Below are 26,855 nucleotides of genomic sequence, written 5' to 3'. Positions count from 1 at the left end.
ACATTAATTTGACATATGTGATATTTAATAAAAGTGCATAAATTTGAAAACGATTAGAATTTCATGCATTTGAGGCTTTCTACATTTGCAATAAAAACTAAAGATTTGCTCACAGAAAAATGTAAGTTTACGCACATGATTCCGCCCAGGATCGAACTGGGGACCTTTCGCGTGTGAAGAGAATGTGATAACCACTACACCACGGAACCACACAATTCGGAAACTTTCAAGATACATTAAATTGAGATATGTGATATTTAATGAAAGTGCGTAAAATTTGAAAACGATTAGAATTTCATGCATTTGAGGCTTTCTTAATTTGGAATAAAAACTAAAGATTTGCTCACAGAAAAATGTAAGTCTTCGCACTTGATTCCGCCCAGGATCGAACTGGGGACCATTCGCGTGTAAAGCGAACGTGATAACCACTACACCACGGAACCACACAATTCGGAAACTTTCAAGATACATTAAATTGACATATGTGATATTTAATAAAAGTGCATAAATTTGAAAACAATTAGAATTTCATGCATTTGAGGCTTTCTACATTTGCAATTAAAACTAAAGATTTGCTCACAGAAAAATGTAAGTTTACGCACTTGCTTCCGCCCAGGATCGAACTGGGGACCTTTCGCGTGTGAAGAGAATGTGATAACCACTACACCACGGAACCACACAATTCGGAAACCTTCAAGATACATTAAATTGACATATGTGATATTTAATAAAAGTGCATAAACTTTGAAAACGATTAGAATTTCATGCATTTGAGGCTTTCTCAATTTGCAATAAAAACTAAAGATTTGTTCACAGAAAAATGTAAGTTTACGCACTTGATTCCGCCCAGGATCGAACTGGGGACCTTTCGCGTGTGAAGCGAATGTGATAACCACTACACCATGGAACCACACAATTCGGTAACTTTCAAGATACATTAAATTGTGATATTTAATGAAAGTGCATAAAATTTGAAAACGATTAGAATTTCATGCATTTGAGGCTTTCTTAATTTGCAATTAAAACTAAAGATTTGTTCACAGAAAAATGCAAAATTACTCGTTTGATTCCGCCCAGGACCGAACTGGGGACCTTTCGCGTGTGAAGCGAACGTGATACCCACTACACCACGGAACCACACAATTCGGTAACTTTCCAGATACTTTAAATTGATATATGTGATATTTAATGAAAGTGCATTAAATTTGAAAACGAATAGAATTTCATGCATTTGAGACGTTCTTAATTTGCAATTAAAACTAAAGATTTGTTCACAGAAAAATGTAAGTTTACGCACTTGATTCCGCCCAGGACCGAACTGGGGACCTTTCGCGTGTGAAGCGAACGTGATACCCACTACACCACGGAACCACACAATTCGGTAACTTTCCAGATACTTTAAATTGATATATGTGATATTTAATGAAAGTGCATTAAATTTGAAAACGAATAGAATTTCATGCATTTGAGACGTTCTTAATTTGCAATTAAAACTAAAGATTTGTTCACAGAAAAATGTAAGTTTACGCACTTGATTCCGCCCAGGATCGAACAGGGGACCTTTCGCGTGTGAAGCGAACGTGATACCCACTACACCACGGAACCACACAATTCGGTAACTTTCCAGATACTTTAAATTGATATATGTGATATTTAATGAAAGTGCATTAAATTTGAAAACGAATAGAATTTCATGCATCTGAGGCTTTCTCAATTTGCAATAAAAACTAAAGATTTGTTCACAGAAAAATGTAAGTTTACGCACTTGATTCCGCCCAGGATCGAACTGGGGACCTTTCGCGTGTGAAGCGAATGTGATAACCACTACACCACGGAACCACACAATTCGGTAACTTTCAAGACACATTAAATTGTGATATTTAATGAAAGTGCATAAAATTTGAAAACGATTAGAATTTCATGCATATGAGGCTTTCTTAATTTGCAATTAAAACTAAAGATTTGTTCACAGAAAAATGCAAAATTACTCGTTTGATTCCGCCCAGGATCGAACTGGGGACCTTTCGCGTGTGAAGCGAACGTGATACCCACTACACCACGGAACCACACAATTCGGTAACTTTCCAGATACTTTAAATTGATATATGTGATATTTAATGAAAGTGCATTAAATTTGAAAACGAATAGAATTTCATGCATTTGAGACGTTCTTAATTTGCAATTAAAACTAAAGATTTGTTCACAGAAAAATGTAAGTTTACACACTTGATTCCGCAAAGGATCGAACAGGGGACCTTTCGCGGGTGAAGCGAACGTGATACCCACTACACCACGGAACCACACAGTTCGGTAACTTTCCAGATACTTTAAATTGATATATGTGATATTTAATGAAAGTGCATTAAATTTGAAAACGAATAGAATTTCATGCATTTGAGACGTTCTTAATTTGCAATTAAAACTAAAGATTTGTTCACAGAAAAATGTAAGTTTACGCACTTGATTCCGCCCAGGATCGAACAGGGGACCTTTCGCGTGTGAAGCGAACGTGATACCCACTACACCACGGAACTACACAATTCGGTAACTTTCCAGATACTTTAAATTGATATATGTGATATTTAATGAAAGTGCATTAAATTTGAAAACGAATAGAATTTCATGCATTTGAGACGTTCTTAATTTGCAATTAAAACTAAAGATTTGTTCACAGAAAAATGTAAGTTTACGCACTTGATTCCGCCCAGGACCGAACTGGGGACCTTTCGCGTGTGAAGCGAACGTGATACCCACTACACCACGGAACCACACAATTCGGTAACTTTCCAGATACTTTAAATTGATATATGTGATATTTAATGAAAGTGCATTAAATTTGAAAACGAATAGAATTTCATGCATTTTTGACGTTCTTAATTTGCAATTAAAACTAAAGATTTGTTCACAGAAAAATGTAAGTTTACGCACTTGATTCCGCCCAGGATCGAACAGGGGACCTTTCGCGTGTGAAGCGAACGTGATACCCACTACACCACGGAACCACACAATTCGGTAACTTTCCAGATACTTTAAATTGATACATGTGATATTTAATGAAAGTGCATTAAATTTGAAAACGAATAGAATTTCATGCATTTGAGACGTTCTTAATTTGCAATTAAAACTAAAGATTTGTTCACAGAAAAATGTAAGTTTACGCACTTGATTCCGCCCAGGATCGAACAGGGGACCTTTCGTGTGTGAAGCGAACGTGATACCCACTACACCACGGAACCACACAATTCGGTAACTTTCCAGATACTTTAAATTGATATATGTGATATTTAATGAAAGTGCATTAAATTTGAAAACGAATAGAATTTCATGCATTTGAGACGTTCTTAATTTGCAATTAAAACTAAAGATTTGTTCACAGAAAAATGTAAGTTTACGCACTTGATTCCGCCCAGGATCGATCAGGGGACCTTTCGCGTGTGAAGCGAACGTGATACCCACTACACCACGGAACCACACAATTCGGTAACTTTCCAGATACTTTAAATTGATATATGTGATATTTAATGAAAGTGCATTAAATTTGAAAACGAATAGAATTTCATGCATTTGAGACGTTCTTAATTTGCAATTAAAACTAAAGATTTGTTCACAGAAAAATGTAAGTTTACGCACTTGATTCCGCCCAGGACCGAACTGGGGACCTTTCGCGTGTGAAGCGAACGTGATACCCACTACACCACGGAACCACACAATTCGGTAACTTTCCAGATACTTTAAATTGATATATGTGATATTTAATGAAAGTGCATTAAATTTGAAAACGAATAGAATTTCATGCATTTGTGACGTTCTTAATTTGCAATTAAAACTAAAGATTTGTTCACAGAAAAATGTAAGTTTACGCACTTGATTCCGCCCAGGATCGAACAGGGGACCTTTCGCGTGTGAAGCGAACGTGATACCCTCTACACCACGGAACCACACAATTCGGTAACTTTCCAGATACTTTAAATTGATACATGTGATATTTAATGAAAGTGCATTAAATTTGAAAACGAATAGAATTTCATGCATTTGAGACGTTCTTAATTTGCAATTAAAACTAAAGATTTGTTCACAGAAAAATGTAAGTTTACGCACTTGATTCCGCCCAGGATCGAACAGGGGACCTTTCGTGTGTGAAGCGAACGTGATACCCACTACACCACGGAACCACACAATTCGGTAACTTTCCAGATACTTTAAATTGATATATGTGATATTTAATGAAAGTGCATTAAATTTGAAAACGAATAGAATTTCATGCATTTGAGACGTTCTTAATTTGCAATTAAAACTAAAGATTTGTTCACAGAAAAATGTAAGTTTACGCACTTGATTCCGCCCAGGATCGATCAGGGGACCTTTCGCGTGTGAAGCGAACGTGATACCCACTACACCACGGAACCACACAATTCGGTAACTTTCCAGATACTTTAAATTGATATATGTGATATTTAATGAAAGTGCATTAAATTTGAAAACGAATAGAATTTCATGCATTTGAGACGTTCTTAATTTGCAATTAAAACTAAAGATTTGTTCACAGAAAAATGTAAGTTTACGCACTTGATTCCGCCCAGGATCGAACAGGGGACCTTTCGTGTGTGAAGCGAACGTGATACCCACTACACCACGGAACCACACAATTCGGTAACTTTCCAGATACTTTAAATTGATATATGTGATATTTAATGAATGTGCATTAAATTTGAAAACGAATAGAATTTCATGCATTTGAGACGTTCTTAATTTGCAATTAAAACTAAAGATTTGTTCACAGAAAAATGTAAGTTTACGCACTTGATTCCGCCCAGGATCGAACAGGGGACCTTTCGTGTGTGAAGCGAACGTGATACCCACTACACCACGGAACCACACAATTCGGTAACTTTCCAGATACTTTAAATTGATATATGTGATATTTAATGAAAGTGCATTAAATTTGAAAACGAATAGAATTTCATGCATTTGAGACGTTCTTAATTTGCAATTAAAACTAAAGATTTGTTCACAGAAAAATGTAAGTTTACGCACTTGATTCCGCCCAGGATCGAACAGGGGACCTTTCGCGTGTGAAGCGAACGTGATACCCACTACACCACGGAACCACACAATTCGGTAACTTTCCAGATACTTTAAATTGATATATGTGATATTTAATGAAAGTGCATTAAATTTGAAAACGAATAGAATTTCATGCATTTGAGACGTTCTTAATTTGCAATTAAAACTAAAGATTTGTTCACAGAAAAATGTAAGTTTACACACTTGATTCCGCAAAGGATCGAACAGGGGACCTTTCGCGTGTGAAGCGAACGTGATACCCACTACACCACGGAACCACACAATTCGGTAACTTTCCAGATACTTTAAATTGATATATGTGATATTTAATGAAAGTGCATTAAATTTGAAAACGAATAGAATTTCATGCATTTGAGACGTTCTTAATTTGCAATTAAAACTAAAGATTTGTTCACAGAAAAATGTAAGTTTACGCACTTGATTCCGCCCAGGATCGAACAGGTTACCTTTCGCGTGTGAAGCGAACGTGATACCCACTACACCACGGAACCACACAATTCGGTAACTTTCCAGATACTTTAAATTGATATATGTGATATTTAATGAAAGTGCATTAAATTTGAAAACGAATAGAATTTCATGCATTTGAGACGTTCTTAATTTGCAATTAAAACTAAAGATTTGTTCACAGAAAAATGTAAGTTTACGCACTTGATTCCGCCCAGGATCGAACAGGTTACCTTTCGCGTGTGAAGCGAACGTGATACCCACTACACCACGGAACCACACAATTCGGTAACTTTCCAGATACTTTAAATTGATATATGTGATATTTAATGAAAGTGCATTAAATTTGAAAACGAATAGAATTTCATGCATTTGAGGCTTTCTCAATTTGCAATAAAAACTAAAGATTTGTTCACAGAAAAATGTAAGTTTACGCACTTGATTCCGCCCAGGATCGAACTGGGGACCTTTCGCGTGTGAAGCGAATGTGATAACCACTACACCACGGAACCACACAATTCGGTAACTTTCAAGATACATTAAATTGTGATATTTAATGAAAGTGCATAAAATTTGAAAACGATTAGAATTTCATGCATTTGAGGCTTTCTTAATTTGCAATTAAAACTAAAGATTTGTTCACAGAAAAATGCAAAATTACTCGTTTGATTCCGCCCAGGATCGAACTGGGGACCTTTCGCGTGTGAAGCGAACTTGATACCCACTACACCACGGAACCACACAATTCGGTAACTTTCCAGATACTTTAAATTGATATATGTGATATTTAATGAAAGTGCATTAAATTTGAAAACGAATAGAATTTCATGCATTTGAGACGTTCTTAATTTGCAATTAAAACTAAAGATTTGTTCACAGAAAAATGTAAGTTTACGCACTTGATTCCGCCCAGGATCGAACAGGGGACCTTTCGCGTGTGAAGCGAACGTGATACCCACTACACCACGGAACCACACAATTCGGTAACTTTCCAGATACTTTAAATTGATATATGTGATATTTAATGAAAGTGCATTAAATTTGAAAACGAATAGAATTTCATGCATTTGAGACGTTCTTAATTTGCAATTAAAACTAAAGATTTGTTCACAGAAAAATGTAAGTTTACGCACTTGATTCCGCCCAGGACCGAACTGGGGACCTTTCGCGTGTGAAGCGAACGTGATACCCACTACACCACGGAACCACACAATTCGGTAACTTTCCAGATACTTTAAATTGATATATGTGATATTTAATGAAAGTGCATTAAATTTGAAAACGAATAGAATTTCATGCATTTGAGACGTTCTTAATTTGCAATTAAAACTAAAGATTTGTTCACAGAAAAATGTAAGTTTACACACTTGATTCCGCAAAGGATCGAACAGGGGACCTTTCGCGTGTGAAGCGAACGTGATACCCACTACACCACGGAACCACACAATTCGGTAACTTTCCAGATACTTTAAATTGATATATGTGATATTTAATGAAAGTGCATTAAATTTGAAAACGAATAGAATTTCATGCATTTGAGACGTTCTTAATTTGCAATTAAAACTAAAGATTTGTTCACAGAAAAATGTAAGTTTACGCACTTGATTCCGCCCAGGATCGAACAGGGGACCTTTCGCGTGTGAAGCGAACGTGATACCCACTACACCACGGAACCACACAATTCGGTAACTTTCCAGATACTTTAAATTGATATATGTGATATTTAATGAAAGTGCATTAAATTTGAAAACGAATAGAATTTCATGCATTTGAGGCTTTCTCAATTTGCAATAAAAACTAAAGATTTGTTCACAGAAAAATGTAAGTTTACGCACTTGATTCCGCCCAGGATCGAACTGGGGACCTTTCGCGTGTGAAGCGAATGTGATAACCACTACACCACGGAACCACACAATTCGGTAACTTTCAAGATACATTAAATTGTGATATTTAATGAAAGTGCATAAAATTTGAAAACGATTAGAATTTCATGCATTTGAGGCTTTCTTAATTTGCAATTAAAACTAAAGATTTGTTCACAGAAAAATGCAAAATTTCTCGTTTGATTCCGCCCAGGATCGAACTGGGGACCTTTCGCGTGTGAAGCGAACGTGATACTCACTACACCACGGAACCACACAATTCGGTAACTTTCCAGATACTTTAAATTGATATATGTGATATTTAATGAAAGTGCATTAAATTTGAAAACGAATAGAATTTCATGCATTTGAGACGTTCTTAATTTGCAATTAAAACTAAAGATTTGTTCACAGAAAAATGTAAGTTTACGCACTTGATTCCGCCCAGGATCGAACAGGGGACCTTCGCGTGTGAAGCGAACGTGATACCCACTACACCACGGAACCACACAATTCGGTAACTTTCCAGATACTTTAAATTGATATATGTGATATTTAATGAAAGTGCATTAAATTTGAAAACGAATAGAATTTCATGCATTTGAGACGTTCTTAATTTGCAATTAAAACTAAAGATTTGTTCACAGAAAAATGTAAGTTCACGCACTTGATTCCGCCCAGGACCGAACTGGGGACCTTTCGCGTGTGAAGCGAACGTGATACCCACTACAACACGGAACCACACAATTCGGTAACTTTCCAGATACTTTAAATTGATATATGTGATATTTAATGAAAGTGCATTAAATTTGAAAACGAATAGAATTTCAAGCATTTGAGACGTTCTTAATTTGCAATTAAAACTAAAGATTTGTTCACAGAAAAATGTAAGTTTACGCACTTGATTCCGCCCAGGATCGAACAGGGGACCTTTCGCGTGTGAAGCGAACGTGATACCCACTACACCACGGAACCACACAATTCGGTAACTTTCCAGATACTTTAAATTGATATATGTGATATTTAATGAAAGTGCATTAAATTTGAAAACGAATAGAATTTCATGCATTTGAGACGTTCTTAATTTGCAATTAAAACTAAAGATTTGTTCACAGAAAAATGTAACTTTACGCACTTGATTCCGCCCAGGATCGAACAGGGGACCTTTCGTGTGTGAAGCGAACGTGATACCCACTACACCACGGAACCACACAATTCGGTAACTTTCCAGATACTTTAAATTGATATATGTGATATTTAATGAAAGTGCATTAAATTTGAAAACGAATAGAATTTCATGCATTTGAGACGTTCTTAATTTGCAATTAAAACTAAAGATTTGTTCACAGAAAAATGTAAGTTTACGCACTTGATTCCGCCCAGGATCGAACAGGGGACCTTTCGTGTGTGAAGCGAACGTGATACCCACTACACCACGGAACCACACAATTCGGTAACTTTCCAGATACTTTAAATTGATATATGTGATATTTAATGAAAGTGCATTAAATTTGAAAACGAATAGAATTTCATGCATTTGAGACGTTCTTAATTTGCAATTAAAACTAAAGATTTGTTCACAGAAAAATGTAAGTTTACGCACTTGATTCCGCCCAGGATCGAACAGGGGACCTTTCGCGTGTGAAGCGAACGTGATACCCACTACACCACGGAACCACACAATTCGGTAACTTTCCAGATACTTTAAATTGATATATGTGATATTTAATGAAAGTGCATTAAATTTGAAAACGAATAGAATTTCATGCATATGAGACGTTCTTAATTTGCAATTAAAACTAAAGATTTGTTCACAGAAAAATGTAAGTTTACGCACTTGATTCCGCCCAGGATCGAACAGGGGACCTTTCGTGTGTGAAGCGAACGTGATACCCACTACACCACGGAACCACACAATTCGGTAACTTTCCAGATACTTTAAATTGATATATGTGATATTTAATGAAAGTGCATTAAATTTGAAAACGAATAGAATTTCATGCATTTGAGACGTTCTTAATTTGCAATTAAAACTAAAGATTTGTTCACAGAAAAATGTAAGTTTACGCACTTGATTCCGCCCAGGATCGAACAGGGGACCTTTCGTGTGTGAAGCGAACGTGATACCCACTACACCACGGAACCACACAATTCGGTAACTTTCCAGATACTTTAAATTGATATATGTGATATTTAATGAAAGTGCATTAAATTTGAAAACGAATAGAATTTCATGCATTTGAGACGTTCTTAATTTGCAATTAAAACTAAAGATTTGTTCACAGAAAAATGTAAGTTTACGCACTTGATTCCACCCAGGACCGAACTGGGGACCTTTCGCGTGTGAAGCGAACGTGATACCCACTACACCACGGAACCACACAATTCGGTAACTTTCCAGATACTTTAAATTGATATATGTGATATTTAATGAAAGTGCATTAAATTTGAAAACGAATAGAATTTCATGCATTTGTGACGTTCTTAATTTGCAATTAAAACTAAAGATTTGTTCACAGAAAAATGTAAGTTTACGCACTTGATTCCGCCCAGGATCGAACAGGGGACCTTTCGCGTGTGAAGCGAACGTGATACCCACTACACCACGGAACCACACAATTCGGTAACTTTCCAGATACTTTAAATTGATACATGTGATATTTAATGAAAGTGCATTAAATTTGAAAACGAATAGAATTTCATGCATTTGAGACGTTCTTAATTTGCAATTAAAACTAAAGATTTGTTCACAGAAAAATGTAAGTTTACGCACTTGATTCCGCCCAGGATCGAACAGGGGACCTTTCGTGTGTGAAGCGAACGTAATACCCACTACACCACGGAACCACACAATTCGGTAACTTTCCAGATACTTTAAATTGATATATGTGATATTTAATGAAAGTGCATTAAATTTGAAAACGAATAGAATTTCAAGCATTTGAGACGTTCTTAATTTGCAATTAAAACTAAAGATTTGTTCACAGAAAAATGTAAGTTTACGCACTTGATTCCGCCCAGGATCGAACAGGGGACCTTTCGCGTGTGATGCGAACGTGATACCCACTACACCACGGAACCACACAATTCGGTAACTTTCCAGATACTTTAAATTGATATATGTGATATTTAATGAAAGTGCATTAAATTTGAAAACGAATAGAATTTCATGCATTTGAGACGTTCTTAATTTGCAATTAAAACTAAAGATTTGTTCACAGAAAAATGTAAGTTTACGCACTTGATTCCGCCCAGGATCGAACAGGGGACCTTTCGTGTGTGAAGCGAACGTGATACCCACTACACCACGGAACCACACAATTCGGTAACTTTCCAGATACTTTAAATTGATATATGTGATATTTAATGAAAGTGCATTAAATTTGAAAACGAATAGAATTTCATGCATTTGAGACGTTCTTAATTTGCAATTAAAACTAAAGATTTGTTCACAGAAAAATGTAAGTTTACGCACTTGATTCCGCCCAGGATCGAACAGGGGACCTTTCGCGTGTGAAGCAAACGTGATACCCACTACACCACGGAACCACACAATTCGGTAACTTTCCAGATACTTTAAATTGATATATGTGATATTTAATGAAAGTGCATTAAATTTGAAAACGAATAGAATTTCATGCATTTGAGACGTTCTTAATTTGCAATTAAAACTAAAGATTTGTTCACAGAAAAATGTAAGTTTACGCACTTGATTCCGCCCAGGATCGAACAGGGGACCTTTCGTGTGTGAAGCGAACGTGATACCCACTTCACCACGGAACCACACAATTCGGTAACTTTCCAGATACTTTAAATTGATATATGTGATATTTAATGAAAGTGCATTAAATTTGAAAACGAATAGAATTTCATGCATTTGAGACGTTCTTAATTTGCAATTAAAACTAAAGATTTGTTCACAGAAAAATGTAAGTTTACGCACTTGATTCCGCCCAAGATCGAACAGGGGACCTTTCGTGTGTGAAGCGAACGTGATACCCACTACACCACGGAACCACACAATTCGGTAACTTTCCAGATACTTTAAATTGATATATGTGATATTTAATGAAAGTGCATTAAATTTGAAAACGAATAGAATTTCATGCATTTGAGACGTTCTTAATTTGCAATTAAAACTAAAGATTTGTTCACAGAAAAATGTAAGTTTACGCACTTGATTCCGCCCAGGATCGAACAGGGGACCTTTCGTGTGTGAAGCGAACGTGATACCCACTTCACCACGGAACCACACAATTCGGTAACTTTCCAGATACTTTAAATTGATATATGTGATATTTAATGAAAGTGCATTAAATTTGAAAACGAATAGAATTTCATGCATTTGAGACGTTCTTAATTTGCAATTAAAACTAAAGATTTGTTCACAGAAAAATGTAAGTTTACGCACTTGATTCCGCCCAGGATCGAACAGGGGACCTTTCGTGTGTGAAGCGAACGTGATACCCACTACACCACGGAACCACACAATTGGGTAACTTTCCAGATACTTTAAATTGATATATGTGATATTTAATGAAAGTGCATTAAATTTGAAAACGAATAGAATTTCATGCATTTGAGACGTTCTTAATTTGCAATTAAAACTAAAGATTTGTTCACAGAAAAATGTAAGTTTACGCACTTGATTCCGCCCAGGATCGAACAGGGTACCTTTCGCGTGTGAAGCGAACGTGATACCCACTACACCACGGAACCACACAATTCGGTAACTTTCCAGATACTTTAAATTGATATATGTGATATTTAATGAAAGTGCATTAAATTTGAAAACGAATAGAATTTCATGCATTTGAGACGTTCTTAATTTGCAATTAAAACTAAAGATTTGTTCACAGAAAAATGTAAGTTTACGCACTTGATTCCGCCCAGGATCGAACAGGGGACCTTTCGCGTGTGAAGCGAACGTGATACCCACTACACCACGGAACCACACAATTCGGTAACTTTCCAGATACTTTAAATTGATATATGTGATATTTAATGAAAGTGCATTAAATTTGAAAACGAATAGAATTTCATGCATTTGAGACGTTCTTAATTTGCAATTAAAACTAAAGATTTGTTCACAGAAAAATGTAAGTTTACGCACTTGATTCCGCCCAGGATCGAACAGGGGACCTTTCGTGTGTGAAGCGAACGTGATACCCACTACACCACGGAACCACACAATTCGGTAACTTTCCAGATACTTTAAATTGATATATGTGATATTTAATGAAAGTGCATTAAATTTGAAAACGAATAGAATTTCATGCATTTGAGACGTTCTTAATTTGCAATTAAAACTAAAGATTTGTTCACAGAAAAATGTAAGTTTACGCACTTGATTCCGCCCAGGATCGAACAGGGGACCTTTCGTGTGTGAAGCGAACGTGATACCCACTACACCACGGAACCACACAATTCGGTAACTTTCCAGATACTTTAAATTGATATATGTGATATTTAATGAAAGTGCATTAAATTTGAAAACGAATAGAATTTCATGCATTTGAGACGTTCTTAATTTGCAATTAAAACTAAAGATTTGTTCACAGAAAAATGTAAGTTTACGCACTTGATTCCGCCCAGGACCGAACTGGGGACCTTTCGCGTGTGAAGCGAACGTGATACCCACTACACCACGGAACCACACAATTCGGTAACTTTCCAGATACTTTAAATTGATATATGTGATATTTAATGAAAGTGCATTAAATTTGAAAACGAATAGAATTTCATGCATTTGTGACGTTCTTAATTTGCAATTAAAACTAAAGATTTGTTCACAGAAAAATGTAAGTTTACGCACTTGATTCCGCCCAGGATCGAACAGGGGACCTTTCGCGTGTGAAGCGAACGTGATACCCACTACACCATGGAACCACACAATTCGGTAACTTTCCAGATACTTTAAATTGATACATGTGATATTTAATGAAAGTGCATTAAATTTGAAAACGAATAGAATTTCATGCATTTGAGACGTTCTTAATTTGCAATTAAAACTAAAGATTTGTTCACAGAAAAATGTAAGTTTACGCACTTGATTCCGCCCAGGATCGAACAGGGGACCTTTCGTGTGTGAAGCGAACGTGATACCCACTACACCACGGAACCACACAATTCGGTAACTTTCCAGATACTTTAAATTGATATATGTGATATTTAATGAAAGTGCATTAAATTTGAAAACGAATAGAATTTCAAGCATTTGAGACGTTCTTAATTTGCAATTAAAACTAAAGATTTGTTCACAGAAAAATGTAAGTTTACGCACTTGATTCCGCCCAGGATCGAACAGGGGACCTTTCGCGTGTGATGCGAACGTGATACCCACTACACCACGGAACCACACAATTCGGTAACTTTCCAGATACTTTAAATTGATATATGTGATATTTAATGAAAGTGCATTAAATTTGAAAACGAATAGAATTTCATGCATTTGAGACGTTCTTAATTTGCAATTAAAACTAAAGATTTGTTCACAGAAAAATGTAAGTTTACGCACTTGATTCCGCCCAGGATCGAACAGGGGACCTTTCGTGTGTGAAGCGAACGTGATACCCACTACACCACGGAACCACACAATTCGGTAACTTTCCAGATACTTTAAATTGATATATGTGATATTTAATGAAAGTGCATTAAATTTGAAAACGAATAGAATTTCATGCATTTGAGACGTTCTTAATTTGCAATTAAAACTAAAGATTTGTTCACAGAAAAATGTAAGTTTACGCACTTGATTCCGCCCAGGATCGAACAGGGGACCTTTCGCGTGTGAAGCAAACGTGATACCCACTACACCACGGAACCACACAATTCGGTAACTTTCCAGATACTTTAAATTGATATATGTGATATTTAATGAAAGTGCATTAAATTTGAAAACGAATAGAATTTCATGCATTTGAGACGTTCTTAATTTGCAATTAAAACTAAAGATTTGTTCACAGAAAAATGTAAGTTTACGCACTTGATTCCGCCCAGGATCGAACAGGGGACCTTTCGTGTGTGAAGCGAACGTGATACCCACTTCACCACGGAACCACACAATTCGGTAACTTTCCAGATACTTTAAATTGATATATGTGATATTTAATGAAAGTGCATTAAATTTGAAAACGAATAGAATTTCATGCATTTGAGACGTTCTTAATTTGCAATTAAAACTAAAGATTTGTTCACAGAAAAATGTAAGTTTACGCACTTGATTCCGCCCAAGATCGAACAGGGGACCTTTCGTGTGTGAAGCGAACGTGATACCCACTACACCACGGAACCACACAATTCGGTAACTTTCCAGATACTTTAAATTGATATATGTGATATTTAATGAAAGTGCATTAAATTTGAAAACGAATAGAATTTCATGCATTTGAGACGTTCTTAATTTGCAATTAAAACTAAAGATTTGTTCACAGAAAAATGTAAGTTTACGCACTTGATTCCGCCCAGGATCGAACAGGGGACCTTTCGTGTGTGAAGCGAACGTGATACCCACTTCACCACGGAACCACACAATTCGGTAACTTTCCAGATACTTTAAATTGATATATGTGATATTTAATGAAAGTGCATTAAATTTGAAAACGAATAGAATTTCATGCATTTGAGACGTTCTTAATTTGCAATTAAAACTAAAGATTTGTTCACAGAAAAATGTAAGTTTACGCACTTGATTCCGCCCAGGATCGAACAGGGGACCTTTCGTGTGTGAAGCGAACGTGATACCCACTACACCACGGAACCACACAATTGGGTAACTTTCCAGATACTTTAAATTGATATATGTGATATTTAATGAAAGTGCATTAAATTTGAAAACGAATAGAATTTCATGCATTTGAGACGTTCTTAATTTGCAATTAAAACTAAAGATTTGTTCACAGAAAAATGTAAGTTTACGCACTTGATTCCGCCCAGGATCGAACAGGGTACCTTTCGCGTGTGAAGCGAACGTGATACCCACTACACCACGGAACCACACAATTCGGTAACTTTCCAGATACTTTAAATTGATATATGTGATATTTAATGAAAGTGCATTAAATTTGAAAACGAATAGAATTTCATGCATTTGAGACGTTCTTAATTTGCAATTAAAACTAAAGATTTGTTCACAGAAAAATGTAAGTTTACGCACTTGATTCCGCCCAGGATCGAACAGGGGACCTTTCGCGTGTGAAGCGAACGTGATACCCACTACACCACGGAACCACACAATTCGGTAACTTTCCAGATACTTTAAATTGATATATGTGATATTTAATGAAAGTGCATTAAATTTGAAAACGAATAGAATTTCATGCATTTGAGACGTTCTTAATTTGCAATTAAAACTAAAGATTTGTTCACAGAAAAATGTAAGTTTACGCACTTGATTCCGCCCAGGATCGAACAGGGGACCTTTCGTGTGTGAAGCGAACGTGATACCCACTACACCACGGAACCACACAATTCGGTAACTTTCCAGATACTTTAAATTGATATATGTGATATTTAATGAAAGTGCATTAAATTTGAAAACGAATAGAATTTCATGCATTTGAGACGTTCTTAATTTGCAATTAAAACTAAAGATTTGTTCACAGAAAAATGTAAGTTTACGCACTTGATTCCGCCCAGGATCGAACAGGGGACCTTTCGTGTGTGAAGCGAACGTGATACCCACTACACCACGGAACCACACAATTCGGTAACTTTCCAGATACTTTAAATTGATATATGTGATATTTAATGAAAGTGCATTAAATTTGAAAACGAATAGAATTTCATGCATTTGAGACGTTCTTAATTTGCAATTAAAACTAAAGATTTGTTCACAGAAAAATGTAAGTTTACGCACTTGATTCCGCCCAGGACCGAACTGGGGACCTTTCGCGTGTGAAGCGAACGTGATACCCACTACACCACGGAACCACACAATTCGGTAACTTTCCAGATACTTTAAATTGATATATGTGATATTTAATGAAAGTGCATTAAATTTGAAAACGAATAGAATTTCATGCATTTGTGACGTTCTTAATTTGCAATTAAAACTAAAGATTTGTTCACAGAAAAATGTAAGTTTACGCACTTGATTCCGCCCAGGATCGAACAGGGGACCTTTCGCGTGTGAAGCGAACGTGATACCCACTACACCATGGAACCACACAATTCGGTAACTTTCCAGATACTTTAAATTGATACATGTGATATTTAATGAAAGTGCATTAAATTTGAAAACGAATAGAATTTCATGCATTTGAGACGTTCTTAATTTGCAATTAAAACTAAAGATTTGTTCACAGAAAAATGTAAGTTTACGCACTTGATTCCGCCCAGGATCGAACAGGGGACCTTTCGTGTGTGAAGCGAACGTGATACCCACTACACCACGGAACCACACAATTCGGTAACTTTCCAGATACTTTAAATTGATATATGTGATATTTAATGAAAGTGCATTAAATTTGAAAACGAATAGAATTTCATGCATTTGAGACGTTCTTAATTTGCAATTAAAACTAAAGATTTGTTCACAGAAAAATGTAAGTTTACGCACTTGATTCCGCCCAGGATCGAACAGGGTACCTTTCGCGTGTGAAGCGAACGTGATACCCACTACACCACGGAACCACACAATTCGGTAACTTTCCAGATACTTTAAATTGATATATGTGATATTTAATGAAAGTGCATTAAATTTGAAAACGAATAGAATTTCATGCATTTGAGACGTTCTTAATTTGCAATTAAAACTAAAGATTTGTTCACAGAAAAATGTAAGTTTACGCACTTGATTCCGCCCAGGATCGAACAGGGGACCTTTCGTGTGTGAAGCGAACGTGATACCCACTTCACCACGGAACCACACAATTCGGTAACTTTCCAGATACTTTAAATTGATATATGTGATATTTAATGAAAGTGCATTAAATTTGAAAACGAATAGAATTTCATGCATTTGAGACGTTCTTAATTTGCAATTAAAACTAAAGATTTGTTCACAGAAAAATGTAAGTTTACGCACTTGATTCCGCCCAGGATCGAACAGGGGACCTTTCGTGTGTGAAGCGAACGTGATACCCACTACACCACGGAACCACACAATTCGGTAACTTTCCAGATACTTTAAATTGATATATGTGATATTTAATGAAAGTGCATTAAATTTGAAAACGAATAGAATTTCATGCATTTGAGACGTTCTTAATTTGCAATTAAAACTAAAGATTTGTTCACAGAAAAATGTAAGTTTCCGCACTTGATTCCGCCCAGGATCGAACAGGGGACCTTTCGTGTGTGAAGCGAACGTGATACCCACTACACCACGGAACCACACAATTCGGTAACTTTCCAGATACTTTAAATTGATATATGTGATATTTAATGAAAGTGCATTAAATGTGAAAACGAATAGAATTTCATGCATTTGAGACGTTCTTAATTTGCAATTAAAACTAAAGATTTGTTCACAGAAAAATGTAAGTTTCCGCACTTGATTCCGCCCAGGATCGAACAGGGGACCTTTCGTGTGTGAAGCGAACGTGATACCCACTACACCACGGAACCACACAATTCGGTAACTTTCCAGATACTTTAAATTGATATATGTGATATTTAATGAAAGTGCATTAAATTTGAAAACGAATAGAATTTCATGCATTTGAGACGTTCTTAATTTGCAATTAAAACTAAAGATTTGTTCACAGAAAAATGTAAGTTTACGCACTTGATTCCGCCCAGGATCGAACAGGGGACCTTTCGCGTGTGAAGCGAACGTGATACCCACTACACCACGGAACCACACAATTCGGTAACTTTCCAGATACTTTAAATTGATATATGTGATATTTAATGAAAGTGCATTAAATTTGAAAACGAATAGAATTTCATGCATTTGAGACGTTCTTAATTTGCAATTAAAACTAAAGATTTGTTCACAGAAAAATGTAAGTTTACGCACTTGATTCCGCCCAGGATCGAACAGGGGACCTTTCGTGTGTGAAGCGAACGTGATACCCACTACACCACGGAACCACACAATTCGGTAACTTTCCAGATACTTTAAATTGATATATGTGATATTTAATGAAAGTGCATTAAATTTGAAAACGAATAGAATTTCATGCATTTGAGACGTTCTTAATTTGCAATTAAAACTAAAGATTTGTTCACAGAAAAATGTAAGTTTACGCACTTGATTCCGCCCAGGATCGAACAGGGGACCTTTCGCGTGTGAAGCGAACGTGATACCCACTACACCACGGAACCACACAATTCGGTAACTTTCCAGATACTTTAAATTGATATATGTGATATTTAATGAAAGTGCATTAAATTTGAAAACGAATAGAATTTCATGCATTTGAGACGTTCTTAATTTGCAATTAAAACTAAAGATTTGTTCACAGAAAAATGTAAGTTTACGCACTTGATTCCGCCCAGGATCGAACAGGGGACCTTTCGTGTGTGAAGCGAACGTGATACCCACTACACCACGGAACCACACAATTCGGTAACTTTCCAGATACTTTAAATTGATATATGTGATATTTAATGAAAGTGCATTAAATTTGAAAACGAATAGAATTTCATGCATTTGAGACGTTCTTAATTTGCAATTAAAACTAAAGATTTGTTCACAGAAAAATGTAAGTTTACGCACTTGATTCCGCCCAGGATCGAACAGGGGACCTTTCGCGTGTGAAGCGAACGTGATACCCACTACACCACGGAACCACACAATTCGGTAACTTTCCAGATATTTTAAATTGATATATGTGATATTTAATGAAAGTGCATTAAATTTGAAAACGAATAGAATTTCATGCATTTGAGACGTTCTTAATTTGCAATTAAAACTAAAGATTTGTTCACAGAAAAATGTAAGTTTACGCACTTGATTCCGCCCAGGATCGAACAGGGGACCTTTCGTGTGTGAAGCGAACGTGATACCCACTACACCACGGAACCACACAATTCGGTAACTTTCCAGATACTTTAAATTGATATATGTGATATTTAATGAAAGTGCATTAAATTTGAAAACGAATAGAATTTCATGCATTTGAGACGTTCTTAATTTGCAATTAAAACTAAAGATTTGTTCACAGAAAAATGTAAGTTTACGCACTTGATTCCGCCCAGGATCGAACAGGGGACCTTTCGTGTGTGAAGCGAACGTGATACCCACTACACCACGGAACCACACAATTCGGTAACTTTCCAGATACTTTAAATTGATATATGTGATATTTAATGAAAGTGCATTAAATTCGAAAACGAATAGAATTTCATGCATTTGAGACGTTCTTAATTTGCAATTAAAACTAAAGATTTGTTCACAGAAAAATGTAAGTTTACGCACTTGATTCCGCCCAGGATCGAACAGGGGACCTTTCGCGTGTGAAGCGAACGTGATACCCACTACACCACGGAACCACACAATTCGGTAACTTTCCAGATACTTTAAATTGATATATGTGATATTTAATGAAAGTGCATTAAATTTGAAAACGAATAGAATTTCATGCATTTGAGACGTTCTTAATTTGCAATTAAAACTAAAGATTTGTTCACAGAAAAATGTAAGTTTACGCACTTGATTCCGCCCAGGATCGAACAGGGGACCTTTCGTGTGTGAAGCGAACGTGATACCCACTACACCACGGAACCACACAATTCGGTAACTTTCCAGATACTTTAAATTGATATATGTGATATTTAATGAAAGTGCATTAAATTTGAAAACGAATAGAATTTCATGCATTTGAGACGTTCTTAATTTGCAATTAAAACTAAAGATTTGTTCACAGAAAAATGTAAGTTTACGCACTTGATTCCGCCCAGGATCGAACAGGGGACCTTTCGTGTGTGAAGCGAACGTGATACCCACTACACCACGGAACCACACAATTCGGTAACTTTCCAGATACTTTAAATTGATATATGTGATATTTAATGAAAGTGCATTAAATTTGAAAACGAATAGAATTTCATGCATTTGAGACGTTCTTAATTTGCAATTAAAACTAAAGATTTGTTCACAGAAAAATGTAAGTTTACGCACTTGATTCCGCCCAGGATCGAACAGGGGACCTTTCGCGTGTGAAGCGAACGTGATACCCACTACACCACGGAACCACACAATTCGGTAACTTTCCAGATACTTTAAATTGATATATGTGATATTTAATGAAAGTGCATTAAATTTGAAAACGAATAGAATTTCATGCATTTGAGACGTTCTTAATTTGCAATTAAAACTAAAGATTTGTTCACAGAAAAATGTAAGTTAACGCACTTGATTCCGCCCAGGATCGAACAGGGGACCTTTCGCGTGTGAAGCGAACGTGATACCCACTACACCACGGAACCACACAATTCGGTAACTTTCCAGATACTTTAAATTGATATATGTGATATTTAATGAAAGTGCATTAAATTTGAAAACGAATAGAATTTCATGCATTTGAGACGTTCTTAATTTGCAATTAAAACTAAAGATTTGTTCACAGAAAAATGTAAGTTTACGCACTTGATTCCGCCCAGGACCGAACTGGGGACCTTTCGCGTGTGAAGCGAACGTGATACCCACTACACCACGGAACCACACAATTCGGTAACTTTCCAGATACTTTAAATTGATATATGTGATATTTAATGAAAGTGCATTAAATTTGAAAACGAATAGAATTTCATGCATTTGAGACGTTCTTAATTTGCAATTAAAACTAAAGATTTGTTCACAGAAAAATGTAAGTTTACGCACTTGATTCCGCCCAGGATCGAACAGGGGACCTTTCGCGTGTGAAGCGAACGTGATACCCACTACACCACGGAACCACACAATTCGGTAACTTTCCAGATACTTTAAATTGATATATGTGATATTTAATGAAAGTGCATTAAATTTGAAAACGAATAGAATTTCATGCATTTGTGACGTTCTTAATTTGCAATTAAAACTAAAGATTTGTTCACAGAAAAATGTAAGTTTACGCACTTGATTCCGCCCAGGATCGAACAGGGGACCTTTCGCGTGGGAAGCGAACGTGATACCCACTACACCACGGAACCACACAATTCGGTAACTTTCCAGATACTTTAAATTGATATATGTGATATTTAATGAAAGTGCATTAAATTTGAAAACGAATAGAATTTCATGCATTTGAGACGTTCTTAATTTGCAATTAAAACTAAAGATTTGTTCACAGAAAAATGTAAGTTTACGCACTTGATTCCGCCCAGGATCGAACAGGGGACCTTTCGCGTGTGAAGCGAACGTGATACCCACTACACCACGGAACCACACAATTCGGTAACTTTCCAGATACTTTAAATTGATATATGTGATATTTAATGAAAGTGCATTAAATTTGAAAACGAATAGAATTTCATGCATTTGAGACGTTCTTAATTTGCAATTAAAACTAAAGATTTGTTCACAGAAAAATGTAAGTTTACGCACTTGATTCCGCCCAGGATCGAACAGGGGACCTTTCGCGTGTGAAGCGAACGTGATACCCACTACACCACGGAACCACACAATTCGGTAACTTTCCAGATACTTTAAATTGATATATGTGATATTTAATGAAAGTGCATTAAATTTGAAAACGAATAGAATTTCATGCATTTGAGACGTTCTTAATTTGCAATTAAAACTAAAGATTTGTTCACAGAAAAATGTAAGTTTACGCACTTGATTCCGCCCAGGACCGAACTGGGGACCTTTCGCGTGTGAAGCGAACGTGATACCCACTACACCACGGAACCACACAATTCGGTAACTTTCCAGATACTTTAAATTGTAATATGTGATATTTAATGAAAGTGCATTAAATTTGAAAACGAATAGAATTTCATGCATTTGAGACGTTCTTAATTTGCAATTAAAACTAAAGATTTGTTCACAGAAAAATGTAAGTTTACGCACTTGATTCCGCCCAGGATCGAACAGGGGACCTTTCGCGTGTGAAGCGAACGTGATACCCACTACACCACGGAACCACACAATTCGGTAACTTTCCAGATACTTTAAATTGATATATGTGATATTTAATGAAAGTGCAGTAAATTTGAAAACGAATAGAATTTCATGCATTTGAGACGTTCTTAATTTGCAATTAAAACTAAAGATTTGTTAACAGAAAAATGTAAGTTTACGCACTTGATTCCGCCCAGGATCGAACAGGGGACCTTTCGCGCGTGAAGCGAACGTGATACCCACTACACCACGGAACCACACAATTCGGTAACTTTCCAGATACTTTAAATTGATATATGTGATATTTAATGAAAGTGCATTAAATTTGAAAACGAATAGAATTTCATGCATTTGAGACGTTCTTAATTTGCAATTAAAACTAAAGATTTGTTCACAGAAAAATGTAAGTTTACGCACTTGATTCCGCCCAGGACCGAACTGGGGACCTTTCGCGTGTGAAGCGAACGTGATACCCACTACACCACGGAACCACACAATTCGGTAACTTTCCAGATACTTTAAATTGATATATGTGATATTTAATGAAAGTGCATTAAATTTGAAAACGAATAGAATTTCATGCATTTGAGGCTTTCTCAATTTGCAATAAAAACTAAAGATTTGTTCACAGAAAAATGTAAGTTTACGCACTTGATTCCGCCCAGGATCGAACAGGGGACCTTTCGTGTGTGAAGCGAACGTGATACCCACTACACCACGGAACCACACAATTCGGTAACTTTCCAGATACTTTAAATTGATATATGTGATATTTAATGAAAGTGCATTAAATTTGAAAACGAATAGAATTTCAAGCATTTGAGACGTTCTTAATTTGCAATTAAAACTAAAGATTTGTTCACAGAAAAATGTAAGTTTACGCACTTGATTCCGCCCAGGATCGAACAGGGGACCTTTCGCGTGTGAAGCGAACGTGATACCCACTACACCACGGAACCACACAATTCGGTAACTTTCCAGATACTTTAAATTGATATATGTGATATTTAATGAAAGTGCATTAAATTTGAAAACGAATAGAATTTCATGCATTTGAGACGTTCTTAATTTGCAATTAAAACTAAAGATTTGTTCACAGAAAAATGTAAGTTTACGCACTTGATTCCGCCCAGGATCGAACAGGGGACCTTTCGTGTGTGAAGCGAACGTGATACCCACTACACCACGGAACCACACAATTCGGTAACTTTCCAGATACTTTAAATTGATATATGTGATATTTAATGAAAGTGCATTAAATTTGAAAACGAATAGAATTTCATGCATTTGAGACGTTCTTAATTTGCAATTAAAACTAAAGATTTGTTCACAGAAAAATGTAAGTTTACGCACTTGATTCCGCCCAGGATCGAACAGGGGACCTTTCGCGTGTGAAGCAAACGTGATACCCACTACACCACGGAACCACACAATTCGGTAACTTTCCAGATACTTTAAATTGATATATGTGATATTTAATGAAAGTGCATTAAATTTGAAAACGAATAGAATTTCATGCATTTGAGACGTTCTTAATTTGCAATTAAAACTAAAGATTTGTTCACAGAAAAATGTAAGTTTACGCACTTGATTCCGCCCAGGATCGAACAGGGGACCTTTCGTGTGTGAAGCGAACGTGATACCCACTTCACCACGGAACCACACAATTCGGTAACTTTCCAGATACTTTAAATTGATATATGTGATATTTAATGAAAGTGCATTAAATTTGAAAACGAATAGAATTTCATGCATTTGAGACGTTCTTAATTTGCAATTAAAACTAAAGATTTGTTCACAGAAAAATGTAAGTTTACGCACTTGATTCCGCCCAAGATCGAACAGGGGACCTTTCGTGTGTGAAGCGAACGTGATACCCACTACACCACGGAACCACACAATTCGGTAACTTTCCAGATACTTTAAATTGATATATGTGATATTTAATGAAAGTGCATTAAATTTGAAAACGAATAGAATTTCATGCATTTGAGACGTTCTTAATTTGCAATTAAAACTAAAGATTTGTTCACAGAAAAATGTAAGTTTACGCACTTGATTCCGCCCAGGATCGAACAGGGGACCTTTCGTGTGTGAAGCGAACGTGATACCCACTTCACCACGGAACCACACAATTCGGTAACTTTCCAGATACTTTAAATTGATATATGTGATATTTAATGAAAGTGCATTAAATTTGAAAACGAATAGAATTTCATGCATTTGAGACGTTCTTAATTTGCAATTAAAACTAAAGATTTGTTCACAGAAAAATGTAAGTTTACGCACTTGATTCCGCCCAGGATCGAACAGGGGACCTTTCGTGTGTGAAGCGAACGTGATACCCACTACACCACGGAACCACACTATTCGGTAACTTTCCAGATACTTTAAATTGATATATGTGATATTTAATGAAAGTGCATTAAATTTGAAAACGAATAGAATTTCATGCATTTGAGACGTTCTTAATTTGCAATTAAAACTAAAGATTTGTTCACAGAAAAATGTAAGTTTACGCACTTGATTCCGCCCAGGATCGAACAGGGTACCTTTCGCGTGTGAAGCGAACGTGATACCCACTACACCACGGAACCACACAATTCGGTAACTTTCCAGATACTTTAAATTGATATATGTGATATTTAATGAAAGTGCATTAAATTTGAAAACGAATAGAATTTCATGCATTTGAGACGTTCTTAATTTGCAATTAAAACTAAAGATTTGTTCACAGAAAAATGTAAGTTTACGCACTTGATTCCGCCCAGGATCGAACAGGGGACCTTTCGTGTGTGAAGCGAACGTGATACCCACTTCACCACGGAACCACACAATTCGGTAACTTTCCAGATACTTTAAATTGATATATGTGATATTTAATGAAAGTGCATTAAATTTGAAAACGAATAGAATTTCATGCATTTGAGACGTTCTTAATTTGCAATTAAAACTAAAGATTTGTTCACAGAAAAATGTAAGTTTACGCACTTGATTCCGCCCAGGATCGAACAGGGGACCTTTCGTGTGTGAAGCGAACGTGATACCCACTACACCACGGAACCACACAATTCGGTAACTTTCCAGATACTTTAAATTGATATATGTGATATTTAATGAAAGTGCATTAAATTTGAAAACGAATAGAATTTCATGCATTTGAGACGTTCTTAATTTGCAATTAAAACTAAAGATTTGTTCACAGAAAAATGTAAGTTTCCGCACTTGATTCCGCCCAGGATCGAACAGGGGACCTTTCGTGTGTGAAGCGAACGTGATACCCACTACACCACGGAACCACACAATTCGGTAACTTTCCAGATACTTTAAATTGATATATGTGATATTTAATGAAAGTGCATTAAATGTGAAAACGAATAGAATTTCATGCATTTGAGACGTTCTTAATTTGCAATTAAAACTAAAGATTTGTTCACAGAAAAATGTAAGTTTCCGCACTTGATTCCGCCCAGGATCGAACAGGGGACCTTTCGTGTGTGAAGCGAACGTGATACCCACTACACCACGGAACCACACAATTCGGTAACTTTCCAGATACTTTAAATTGATATATGTGATATTTAATGAAAGTGCATTAAATTTGAAAACGAATAGAATTTCATGCATTTGAGACGTTCTTAATTTGCAATTAAAACTAAAGATTTGTTCACAGAAAAATGTAAGTTTACGCACTTGATTCCGCCCAGGATCGAACAGGGGACCTTTCGCGTGTGAAGCGAACGTGATACCCACTACACCACGGAACCACACAATTCGGTAACTTTCCAGATACTTTAAATTGATATATGTGATATTTAATGAAAGTGCATTAAATTTGAAAACGAATAGAATTTCATGCATTTGAGACGTTCTTAATTTGCAATTAAAACTAAAGATTTGTTCACAGAAAAATGTAAGTTTACGCACTTGATTCCGCCCAGGATCGAACAGGGGACCTTTCGTGTGTGAAGCGAACGTGATACCCACTACACCACGGAACCACACAATTCGGTAACTTTCCAGATACTTTAAATTGATATATGTGATATTTAATGAAAGTGCATTAAATTTGAAAACGAATAGAATTTCATGCATTTGAGACGTTCTTAATTTGCAATTAAAACTAAAGATTTGTTCACAGAAAAATGTAAGTTTACGCACTTGATTCCGCCCAGGATCGAACAGGGGACCTTTCGCGTGTGAAGCGAACGTGATACCCACTACACCACGGAACCACACAATTCGGTAACTTTCCAGATACTTTAAATTGATATATGTGATATTTAATGAAAGTGCATTAAATTTGAAAACGAATAGAATTTCATGCATTTGAGACGTTCTTAATTTGCAATTAAAACTAAAGATTTGTTCACAGAAAAATGTAAGTTTACGCACTTGATTCCGCCCAGGATCGAACAGGGGACCTTTCGTGTGTGAAGCGAACGTGATACCCACTACACCACGGAACC

General features: G+C 36.1%; 43 non-coding genes across 43 annotated transcripts; all 43 read right to left on the bottom strand.

Annotated features, from left to right (window-relative positions):
* Window positions 1-136: 136 nt before the first annotated feature.
* On the bottom strand, window positions 137-209 carry TRNAV-CAC (transfer RNA valine (anticodon CAC)). The gene has a single exon. It is a non-coding gene; the product is annotated as a tRNA-Val (tRNA).
* Window positions 210-370: 161 nt separating this feature from the next.
* On the bottom strand, window positions 371-443 carry TRNAV-UAC (transfer RNA valine (anticodon UAC)). Its single transcript has one exon. It is a non-coding gene; the product is annotated as a tRNA-Val (tRNA).
* A 394-nt stretch (window positions 444-837) lies between these two features.
* TRNAV-CAC (transfer RNA valine (anticodon CAC)) lies at window positions 838-910 on the bottom strand. The gene has a single exon. It is a non-coding gene; the product is annotated as a tRNA-Val (tRNA).
* Window positions 911-1,064: 154 nt separating this feature from the next.
* Window positions 1,065-1,137, bottom strand: TRNAV-CAC (transfer RNA valine (anticodon CAC)). Its single transcript has one exon. It is a non-coding gene; the product is annotated as a tRNA-Val (tRNA).
* A 161-nt stretch (window positions 1,138-1,298) lies between these two features.
* On the bottom strand, window positions 1,299-1,371 carry TRNAV-CAC (transfer RNA valine (anticodon CAC)). The gene has a single exon. It is a non-coding gene; the product is annotated as a tRNA-Val (tRNA).
* A 161-nt stretch (window positions 1,372-1,532) lies between these two features.
* Window positions 1,533-1,605, bottom strand: TRNAV-CAC (transfer RNA valine (anticodon CAC)). Its single transcript has one exon. It is a non-coding gene; the product is annotated as a tRNA-Val (tRNA).
* A 161-nt stretch (window positions 1,606-1,766) lies between these two features.
* Window positions 1,767-1,839, bottom strand: TRNAV-CAC (transfer RNA valine (anticodon CAC)). Its single transcript has one exon. It is a non-coding gene; the product is annotated as a tRNA-Val (tRNA).
* Window positions 1,840-1,993: 154 nt separating this feature from the next.
* On the bottom strand, window positions 1,994-2,066 carry TRNAV-CAC (transfer RNA valine (anticodon CAC)). Its single transcript has one exon. It is a non-coding gene; the product is annotated as a tRNA-Val (tRNA).
* A 629-nt stretch (window positions 2,067-2,695) lies between these two features.
* On the bottom strand, window positions 2,696-2,768 carry TRNAV-CAC (transfer RNA valine (anticodon CAC)). The gene has a single exon. It is a non-coding gene; the product is annotated as a tRNA-Val (tRNA).
* Window positions 2,769-2,929: 161 nt separating this feature from the next.
* TRNAV-CAC (transfer RNA valine (anticodon CAC)) lies at window positions 2,930-3,002 on the bottom strand. The gene has a single exon. It is a non-coding gene; the product is annotated as a tRNA-Val (tRNA).
* A 629-nt stretch (window positions 3,003-3,631) lies between these two features.
* Window positions 3,632-3,704, bottom strand: TRNAV-CAC (transfer RNA valine (anticodon CAC)). The gene has a single exon. It is a non-coding gene; the product is annotated as a tRNA-Val (tRNA).
* Window positions 3,705-5,035: 1,331 nt separating this feature from the next.
* On the bottom strand, window positions 5,036-5,108 carry TRNAV-CAC (transfer RNA valine (anticodon CAC)). Its single transcript has one exon. It is a non-coding gene; the product is annotated as a tRNA-Val (tRNA).
* Window positions 5,109-5,971: 863 nt separating this feature from the next.
* TRNAV-CAC (transfer RNA valine (anticodon CAC)) lies at window positions 5,972-6,044 on the bottom strand. The gene has a single exon. It is a non-coding gene; the product is annotated as a tRNA-Val (tRNA).
* A 154-nt stretch (window positions 6,045-6,198) lies between these two features.
* On the bottom strand, window positions 6,199-6,271 carry TRNAV-CAC (transfer RNA valine (anticodon CAC)). The gene has a single exon. It is a non-coding gene; the product is annotated as a tRNA-Val (tRNA).
* A 161-nt stretch (window positions 6,272-6,432) lies between these two features.
* On the bottom strand, window positions 6,433-6,505 carry TRNAV-CAC (transfer RNA valine (anticodon CAC)). The gene has a single exon. It is a non-coding gene; the product is annotated as a tRNA-Val (tRNA).
* A 161-nt stretch (window positions 6,506-6,666) lies between these two features.
* Window positions 6,667-6,739, bottom strand: TRNAV-CAC (transfer RNA valine (anticodon CAC)). The gene has a single exon. It is a non-coding gene; the product is annotated as a tRNA-Val (tRNA).
* Window positions 6,740-7,134: 395 nt separating this feature from the next.
* On the bottom strand, window positions 7,135-7,207 carry TRNAV-CAC (transfer RNA valine (anticodon CAC)). Its single transcript has one exon. It is a non-coding gene; the product is annotated as a tRNA-Val (tRNA).
* Window positions 7,208-7,368: 161 nt separating this feature from the next.
* On the bottom strand, window positions 7,369-7,441 carry TRNAV-CAC (transfer RNA valine (anticodon CAC)). The gene has a single exon. It is a non-coding gene; the product is annotated as a tRNA-Val (tRNA).
* A 154-nt stretch (window positions 7,442-7,595) lies between these two features.
* On the bottom strand, window positions 7,596-7,668 carry TRNAV-CAC (transfer RNA valine (anticodon CAC)). The gene has a single exon. It is a non-coding gene; the product is annotated as a tRNA-Val (tRNA).
* A 628-nt stretch (window positions 7,669-8,296) lies between these two features.
* Window positions 8,297-8,369, bottom strand: TRNAV-CAC (transfer RNA valine (anticodon CAC)). The gene has a single exon. It is a non-coding gene; the product is annotated as a tRNA-Val (tRNA).
* A 629-nt stretch (window positions 8,370-8,998) lies between these two features.
* TRNAV-CAC (transfer RNA valine (anticodon CAC)) lies at window positions 8,999-9,071 on the bottom strand. Its single transcript has one exon. It is a non-coding gene; the product is annotated as a tRNA-Val (tRNA).
* Window positions 9,072-9,934: 863 nt separating this feature from the next.
* Window positions 9,935-10,007, bottom strand: TRNAV-CAC (transfer RNA valine (anticodon CAC)). Its single transcript has one exon. It is a non-coding gene; the product is annotated as a tRNA-Val (tRNA).
* Window positions 10,008-12,274: 2,267 nt separating this feature from the next.
* On the bottom strand, window positions 12,275-12,347 carry TRNAV-CAC (transfer RNA valine (anticodon CAC)). Its single transcript has one exon. It is a non-coding gene; the product is annotated as a tRNA-Val (tRNA).
* Window positions 12,348-12,976: 629 nt separating this feature from the next.
* On the bottom strand, window positions 12,977-13,049 carry TRNAV-CAC (transfer RNA valine (anticodon CAC)). Its single transcript has one exon. It is a non-coding gene; the product is annotated as a tRNA-Val (tRNA).
* A 2,501-nt stretch (window positions 13,050-15,550) lies between these two features.
* On the bottom strand, window positions 15,551-15,623 carry TRNAV-CAC (transfer RNA valine (anticodon CAC)). Its single transcript has one exon. It is a non-coding gene; the product is annotated as a tRNA-Val (tRNA).
* A 629-nt stretch (window positions 15,624-16,252) lies between these two features.
* Window positions 16,253-16,325, bottom strand: TRNAV-CAC (transfer RNA valine (anticodon CAC)). The gene has a single exon. It is a non-coding gene; the product is annotated as a tRNA-Val (tRNA).
* A 1,799-nt stretch (window positions 16,326-18,124) lies between these two features.
* On the bottom strand, window positions 18,125-18,197 carry TRNAV-CAC (transfer RNA valine (anticodon CAC)). Its single transcript has one exon. It is a non-coding gene; the product is annotated as a tRNA-Val (tRNA).
* Window positions 18,198-18,592: 395 nt separating this feature from the next.
* On the bottom strand, window positions 18,593-18,665 carry TRNAV-CAC (transfer RNA valine (anticodon CAC)). The gene has a single exon. It is a non-coding gene; the product is annotated as a tRNA-Val (tRNA).
* A 395-nt stretch (window positions 18,666-19,060) lies between these two features.
* On the bottom strand, window positions 19,061-19,133 carry TRNAV-CAC (transfer RNA valine (anticodon CAC)). Its single transcript has one exon. It is a non-coding gene; the product is annotated as a tRNA-Val (tRNA).
* Window positions 19,134-19,762: 629 nt separating this feature from the next.
* On the bottom strand, window positions 19,763-19,835 carry TRNAV-CAC (transfer RNA valine (anticodon CAC)). The gene has a single exon. It is a non-coding gene; the product is annotated as a tRNA-Val (tRNA).
* A 629-nt stretch (window positions 19,836-20,464) lies between these two features.
* On the bottom strand, window positions 20,465-20,537 carry TRNAV-CAC (transfer RNA valine (anticodon CAC)). Its single transcript has one exon. It is a non-coding gene; the product is annotated as a tRNA-Val (tRNA).
* Window positions 20,538-20,698: 161 nt separating this feature from the next.
* TRNAV-CAC (transfer RNA valine (anticodon CAC)) lies at window positions 20,699-20,771 on the bottom strand. Its single transcript has one exon. It is a non-coding gene; the product is annotated as a tRNA-Val (tRNA).
* Window positions 20,772-20,932: 161 nt separating this feature from the next.
* TRNAV-CAC (transfer RNA valine (anticodon CAC)) lies at window positions 20,933-21,005 on the bottom strand. The gene has a single exon. It is a non-coding gene; the product is annotated as a tRNA-Val (tRNA).
* Window positions 21,006-21,166: 161 nt separating this feature from the next.
* Window positions 21,167-21,239, bottom strand: TRNAV-CAC (transfer RNA valine (anticodon CAC)). The gene has a single exon. It is a non-coding gene; the product is annotated as a tRNA-Val (tRNA).
* Window positions 21,240-21,400: 161 nt separating this feature from the next.
* On the bottom strand, window positions 21,401-21,473 carry TRNAG-CCC (transfer RNA glycine (anticodon CCC)). Its single transcript has one exon. It is a non-coding gene; the product is annotated as a tRNA-Gly (tRNA).
* Window positions 21,474-21,634: 161 nt separating this feature from the next.
* Window positions 21,635-21,707, bottom strand: TRNAV-CAC (transfer RNA valine (anticodon CAC)). Its single transcript has one exon. It is a non-coding gene; the product is annotated as a tRNA-Val (tRNA).
* Window positions 21,708-21,868: 161 nt separating this feature from the next.
* TRNAV-CAC (transfer RNA valine (anticodon CAC)) lies at window positions 21,869-21,941 on the bottom strand. The gene has a single exon. It is a non-coding gene; the product is annotated as a tRNA-Val (tRNA).
* A 161-nt stretch (window positions 21,942-22,102) lies between these two features.
* Window positions 22,103-22,175, bottom strand: TRNAV-CAC (transfer RNA valine (anticodon CAC)). The gene has a single exon. It is a non-coding gene; the product is annotated as a tRNA-Val (tRNA).
* A 161-nt stretch (window positions 22,176-22,336) lies between these two features.
* TRNAV-CAC (transfer RNA valine (anticodon CAC)) lies at window positions 22,337-22,409 on the bottom strand. The gene has a single exon. It is a non-coding gene; the product is annotated as a tRNA-Val (tRNA).
* Window positions 22,410-22,804: 395 nt separating this feature from the next.
* TRNAV-CAC (transfer RNA valine (anticodon CAC)) lies at window positions 22,805-22,877 on the bottom strand. The gene has a single exon. It is a non-coding gene; the product is annotated as a tRNA-Val (tRNA).
* A 395-nt stretch (window positions 22,878-23,272) lies between these two features.
* On the bottom strand, window positions 23,273-23,345 carry TRNAV-CAC (transfer RNA valine (anticodon CAC)). Its single transcript has one exon. It is a non-coding gene; the product is annotated as a tRNA-Val (tRNA).
* A 2,735-nt stretch (window positions 23,346-26,080) lies between these two features.
* On the bottom strand, window positions 26,081-26,153 carry TRNAV-CAC (transfer RNA valine (anticodon CAC)). Its single transcript has one exon. It is a non-coding gene; the product is annotated as a tRNA-Val (tRNA).
* Window positions 26,154-26,548: 395 nt separating this feature from the next.
* TRNAV-CAC (transfer RNA valine (anticodon CAC)) lies at window positions 26,549-26,621 on the bottom strand. Its single transcript has one exon. It is a non-coding gene; the product is annotated as a tRNA-Val (tRNA).
* Window positions 26,622-26,855: the final 234 nt, after the last annotated feature.

Source organism: Parasteatoda tepidariorum, chromosome 9 (assembly GCF_982258835.1).
Source record: "Parasteatoda tepidariorum strain Cologne lab strain chromosome 9, Ptep-v5.0, whole genome shotgun sequence".
NCBI lineage: Eukaryota > Metazoa > Arthropoda > Arachnida > Araneae > Theridiidae > Parasteatoda > Parasteatoda tepidariorum.
This window is presented reverse-complemented; position numbering and strand designations above follow the sequence as displayed.